This window comes from Mytilus galloprovincialis, chromosome 4, assembly GCF_965363235.1.
Source record: "Mytilus galloprovincialis chromosome 4, xbMytGall1.hap1.1, whole genome shotgun sequence".
Lineage (NCBI taxonomy): Eukaryota > Metazoa > Mollusca > Bivalvia > Mytilida > Mytilidae > Mytilus > Mytilus galloprovincialis.
The window spans coordinates 81,110,112-81,116,930 of record NC_134841.1 but is presented as its reverse complement, the minus strand read 5'-3'; the positions used below and the strand labels follow the sequence as shown (position 1 = coordinate 81,116,930).

At 33.8% G+C, this 6,819-nt stretch overlaps 1 long non-coding RNA gene across 1 annotated transcript; it reads right to left on the bottom strand.

The window, feature by feature from the left end:
• On the bottom strand, window positions 1-6,819 carry LOC143070787 (uncharacterized). Its single transcript, XR_012976704.1, has 3 exons — window positions 6,501-6,819; window positions 4,622-4,708; window positions 1-261 (listed from the first exon to the last, which is right to left on the bottom strand). It is a non-coding gene; the product is annotated as an uncharacterized LOC143070787 (long non-coding RNA).

Sequence of the window (6,819 nt, the reverse complement as noted above, 5' to 3'; positions counted from 1 at the left end):
CATTATAAAAATACTCCGTTCGTAATTTCTTGAGTGTTGGAGAATCCCATTGATGTATCCATCTCTTACATTTTTATGATGAAATATGTCTTCATTTGTAATTGTTCCATTCCTATGCAATACACATAATATATTATAAAGTTTGTATCGAATTCGGTGTAGAATATCCGAAAACGCAGCATCCTCTTCAAGCCGAATTTCATTTTCGATAAACAAAATAGCTAGTATGGTTTTATTCGCATAATTACTGAGTATCACGTCCTGAAAAGAAAGAAAAAAAAATATATAAAATTGAATATAAAATTGACAACAGCTGACTTCCCTTAGGTTACCTTAGCCGTATTTTGCACAATGTTTTGGAATTTTAGGTCCTCAACTTTATACTTGTTTGACTTTTTAACTATTTTGATCTGAGCGTCACTGACGAGTCTTATGCAGACGAAACGCGCGCCTGGCGTATCAAATTATAAGCCTGGTATATTTGATAACTATATCTTCCCACAGGACTTCAGGTGTTAGGTAAAGACGTACATGGGCACTGCTTAAATGTTTTTTTTTTTTATAAAAACAAACACTTCCAGTTCATCTGTAATAGTTAATCAAAGTTTTCCATTCAATTACAATAACAACTTATTTTCAGTAATTTTGGGAGAATTCGCATTCATTATGCCAAACAGCAATACTTAAACGCTCGCAGTAAAAAGGTAGAAAAAAATAATTTGAACTCATTGATGAACTACCAATTCCCCTGGTTTTCTGTAACTCGTATGGTAAAAATAAGTTATCGAATTAGGATAATGATTTAGGTACAAGAACATTTTGTTCACATTAAGCTTGTCACCCTAAAATAAAATAGTTGGATAATCGAATCTTAATTTGTAGAACGTTCAAAACAAAACATTCAGTCAAATCTGGTATAGGCCATCTACCAATTTATTATTAATAGCCCGTATTATTTCTAATGATTTATGAAAGTTATAGGTCTAACATAGGCAATGTAAGTGAAAACTCATTGAACAACTTGAAATCTTAATGTTGGTTAGCCGCTATTTAAGGCTACAATAATCAATTATAGCATTTTTCATTTTTTTTCATAAATTATTCAAAGTGTACACTTTTTGAAAATGACCAGACATAGCTGTGTAATTATATTAACGGTACAACCAGTGGATGATTCCTTTCTTTAGCATGGAATTTAATATTGGACAGAAGTGCATGCAGGTGACCATTATTTCTATACACAAGTAAACAAATCTTTGTTAGTGCACAACTAATTATTCGCGTGAACCTATTCTAAAAAGTAAGTACTTGTTTAAAACATTTATGATTTATGGTTGTAACATTTTAAAAGTAGGTTAAGGTTACATGTTTAGTATGTGACAACATTTTCATAAAACTACCTTCCGTGTCATCAACAATTAATCAGATAAACATTCACTCCATCATAAAATCATGTAGTCAACTCATTTGTCAACAAATTGCTAGCATAAATAATGAAGAGATGCTTTATGTCAGTGGCGGATCCAGCCATTTTAAAGGGGGGGGTGTTCCCAACACAGAGTAAAGGGGGTTCCAACTATATGCTCCCATTCAAATGCATTGATCGGCCAAAAAAGGGGGGTTCCAACTCCCGGACCCCCCCCCCTTTGGATCCGCCACTGGAAGACCAGGAATCGAAGCCATTTAAATTTAACTGACTTTTATTGTTTTTTACTAGCAGAGACATACTGAGCAACAATAGGTGACTATGAATATTAAACGTTAAGTCAGTGTAAATATTTGTGGATGATATTAGCAATATTATAATAACTACAGAAGGACCTGTGAAAAAAGATTGATGACTTAAGAAAAAGAAGGCAATGTAAAAGGTTAAAAGAGTTATACTTGACAAGAAAACAAGGAAAATATAAACAAAATCAAATTTATGAGACCGTGAACAAATGAAACTATATATTTCATGAACAATAAAATATAGTCCATGATGGTATAATCTAATACCACAAGGTTAAAGACAAAAAGAATAATAATTAACATTGAACAATCCATCTTGGAACGTGCAAATAGCAAATAACACCGAGTCTAAATGTTAGACGTCGGATTGGTTAGTTGCTGTTTCTTTATCATAAGGAATAAGATGATGTTGTATGACGGTCAATGAGAAAACTATCCATTTCAGTATAAAGGACAGCGATGTAAATAACTAGTATATGTCACTATACGGTATTAGATAGTTGAAAGGGAAAGTACGTACCATATAGTAAGCTGAAATAGAAAGCCCCTGAATGAAAACTTTAAAACAATTGAAAAGAAAAATCCAACGCCCTGGTTTATGCTAGAAGCAATAAACGAAAAACAAATATGGCAAATAAAAGCAACAGTAGTAATACGCTGTTCGAAAGTCATAAATCGATTGAGACAAAAAAAAATCCGGGTTATAAACTAAAACCGACGGAAACAAATCAACTATATAGGAAAACAACAAAGCAACAGAAACATTGAAGTGAATAAAAACAAACGAAAATGCAACACACACAGACACGAACTATAAGATAACAACTGCCATTATCCTGACTTGCCACAGGACAGTTTAAGAAAAATGGTGGGTTGAACCTGGTTTGTGGCTAGCCAAACCTCGCATTTCTATGGCAAACACCAGAAAACAAATAGAAGACAGCATTATAGACAAAACTTCTCACTAAAAAACACAGAACAGCAGCTGTTATCATTTATTTACCTAGTTTCAATATAATTCCTGATAACTTAGAACTCATAACCTCAGTATTGACAGGCTACTGATACATTAGATGGACTTCTTAGATTACTGGGCCACCGAAATAATATTTTAATGTCGTAATGTCCTTATGTTGTAACCACAATACCCTTTCCTTTTCACGAATGTGGCCTACCGAATAAGGCTATTTACCGGATTTGTAATAGCATAAGCAACACGACGGGTGTAACATGTGGAGCAGGATCTGCTTACCCTTCCGGAGCACCTGAGATCACCCCTAGTTTTTGATGGGGTTCGTGTTGCTTAGTCTTTAGTTTTCTATGTTGTGTCATCTGTACTATTATTTGTGTGTTTGTCTTTTTATTTTTAGCCGTGGCGTTGTCAGTTTATTTTCTATCTATGAGTTTGACTGTTCCTCTGGTATTTTTCGTCCCTCTTTTAAGGAGAAAACTTCTTTTAAAAAGTAGAAGTGTGATATAAAGCATTTAAAGTATTATTTTGTCGGCAGAAATCAAACTGATTACTACAACATTGATCAGATACACATGTCCTGGTTCTCAGTGACAAATATACACATCCCATTCTTTGCCTCTAACACGAATAAAATAAATAAAAAACTACATGAATTACTTCTCTTTCCCCTGTAAAACCTAAGCAATTGATTGAACCAATAAACTGGTAAAAAGGAAATATAGTTGCGTCACGGCAAGATTATCACTTACGATGAAATACTAGTAGACTTATAGAATTATAGTTTCAGGAATATATTACACTGGACGTTTCGTCCCCGAGGGTATCACCAGCCCAGTAGTCAGCACTCTGGTGTTGACATGAATATCAATAATGTGGTCATTTTTATAAATTTTCTGTTTACCAAATTTAGAATTTTTCGAAAAACTAAGGATTTTCTTATTTCAGGCATAGATTACCTTAGCCGTATTTGGCACAACTTTTTGGAATTTTGGATCCTCAATGCCCTTCAACTTTGTACTTGTTTGGCTTTATAAATATTTTGATATGAACGTCACTGATGAGTCTTATATAGACGAAACGCGCGTCTGGCGTACTAAATTATAATCCTGGTATCTTTGATAACCCCTTCTCATTTCAAATTGTTATACTCTACTCTCTTTTTATTAAATATCTATATTAAAAGATCTAAATAGAGTATCTTTACATCTGTCGATAAAACGTCATATGGTATAAAAAGAGATATGTGATATCCAGGGGCAAATCTAAATTTATTCGAAAGTCCAATGATAAAAAGACGGAAATGCATTCTACACAAATATTCCTTACCGATCACCCATGATTTCATGATGGCGTCCATAAAACTTTTGACTGGATCACTTCAACTTTGCCGCTGGTAACCCTTGCTGCGATAGCTAACTTGTAAGTATAGTAACCCTCAAACAAATAATGGTTGTTTGATTATCCCAGCAGGAGCTTTTGACCGGTTGTACACATAAATGGTAATTTCACAATGGGAACATTAAAGTTCAGTCTATACATTTTGTATATCTCTGATTTTTTTTTTTTATTTCAAATTAATTTGAATATATACAGTCAACATAATTACAATCTTTGAAACATGTTTTGAAATGACAACATTTTTATATTTCTTGAGAAGCTTGAATCTGTTTCGATATGGATAAAACAGATGTTTTCATTATTAAAACCGACACAAAAGCCTTCGTTTGGTCTAATTTTTTTGAATTATGTCATTCAAATGACGCCTATTATATGGATATCTTTTGGTTTACTTTTCTCAAATAATATCAGCATTTCCAGAAAAGTTATACAGTTTCTGAACCCTTCTTTATTGTTTTATCTCAAATAATACAATGTTATACATTTTTGTAACTTCCTTAAAACTTTATAAATACTTACGGTTGTATTATTTTGTGATTTTGTCGAGTCGAACAATGTCAAGTTAAAGCGAATAATTGCCTGATAACCTCTGCAACTATAAATACGCTGAAAAAAAAGGATTGTATTTTTGATATAATGCTGTGAAGACCAGATTCTATACTCAAAAGCTCTTGAATTCTATAGGAGGGGCAAAAGATACCAAAGAGACAGTCAAATTCATAGATCGAAAATAAACTGACAACGCCATGGCTAAAAAAGAAAAAAAGACAAACAGACAAATAAAAGTACACAGGACACAACATAGAAAACTAAAGACTAAGCAACAAGAACCCCACCAAAACGGGGGGTGATCTCAGATGCTCCGGAAGGATAGGCAGATCTTGCTCTACATGTGGCAACCGTCGTGTTGCTTATGTTATTACAAACCTGTTTAAAAGGTCACATTAGGGAAAAGGAAAGGGGATTGTAATTACGACATAAGGAACATATTCGATATCATCTGTGAAACGGTTATTCCATAACGGCCAACTAACTCGGGAAGGCGTCCGTAAATTTTACGAATGGATGATTTCAACTTCATCGCTTGGAACTTCCTTGTTAGCAGCAACTCTCTATCAAGAAAATCATGATAGGAAATACATGCCTGTGAATATCGTATCAATTGAGAGGTATATACTCCGTATGCAGGTTCTGCTGGAATGTTGCTACATAGAAATTGAAAGTTTACAATTGGGACGCTGAAATCATCTCTTTTGTCGTAAAGTTTTGTTTTCAACTGACCCTAATTGTCAATTTCTAGATGTAATTTAAGATATGAGGCAGATTTAACTGTATCTGTAGTATCCTTTATCTCTAGCTCGATGGGATAGATTTGTTCAACATAGTCACTAAAATTATTTAGTGAGAGAACATGATCTACTAGTATATAGCGGAAAGTAAAATTTAAAGATATTTCTAATTTCTTATCTTTCGTCTTAAGAAGTTCCTGTATGAAGTCAGCCTCGTTATCATAAATAAGCAAGTCGACAAGAAGAAGGGCACAATTGGTTCTCATTGAAATTTCGATAGTCTGATGAAAAACACGTTCTGCAAACGTAAACAATATGTTGTCAATCAAGAAATCAAGCATCTTAATAATGTCAGTTTGAGATAATTTTTTGTTCGAATCAAAGTGATTCTTTACAAAGTAGGATTTATTCCTCTCTGAGACAAGATACTTGTATCTACGTTTGCCATTCTTTTTTATGAAACAAAGCAATACCAACTCTTTCAATTTGTCTTTTAGTTTGGAATGGGGAATACTTGTGTAAAGTGTAGATAGGAAAGTCAAATGTTTTAATACCATTGCAAGCTGAAAGGTTCTTATTTTATATGTGCTCTAAAAGATCTTTGGAATTTTTTAGTATCTAGATATGATTATGCCACCTCTAGAATCGGCAGTTTCAGTTTTACAATAACCTTGAAGCCCGGCTTTGATTGCTGATAAAATAGATGTTAATAATTTAGAAAGAGGTTTATTGGAGCACTTGGAAGACCCAACAATAACCTTGAAGCCCGGCTTTGATTGCTGATAAAATAGATGTTAATAATTTAGAAAGAGGTTTCTTGGAGCACTTGGACGACCCAGCAATATACCGTTGTTTGTAAAGACATTTATGTAGTTTAGATATCCGTTACAGTGTTGGAAGATACAGTTGTTTGTCTTTGGTTGAAATTATAAAGGAACATAGAACAGACCTATGATTATCCAGGATTTCCTCTTTGGTAAGTGTCGTGGGGGTATGTATCAGAAATATAGATTTTGAAAAGACACACACAAAAGGCAAAACATATCTAAACAATTTATGACTAAATAAATAAAACTGCACGTACTGACAGTCTTGACTTAAAGACTTACCTGTCGTGATCGCACTAATTTAGCTCGATAGAATGTTCTATTAAAGCGCAAATTCGAACAAGCGTCTCTACTTGTCATCAAAATAAACATGTCTGCCACTCGTTCGGCTTCATACACTTCCATTCTAAGAATGTCATTTCTCTCTTGTCGTGACAGTGATATATCTTCCTCAGATTGGTCATCTATATCATATTCTATTGCTTCTTCGCTGTAGCAGGGATGTCTCAGGCGATCACTCAATTCTGGTCGGCTTGGAATAGGAACACTTTCTGTGCAATGGTGGAAGACAACAGCATATAACACCACGCTGATAGTTTTT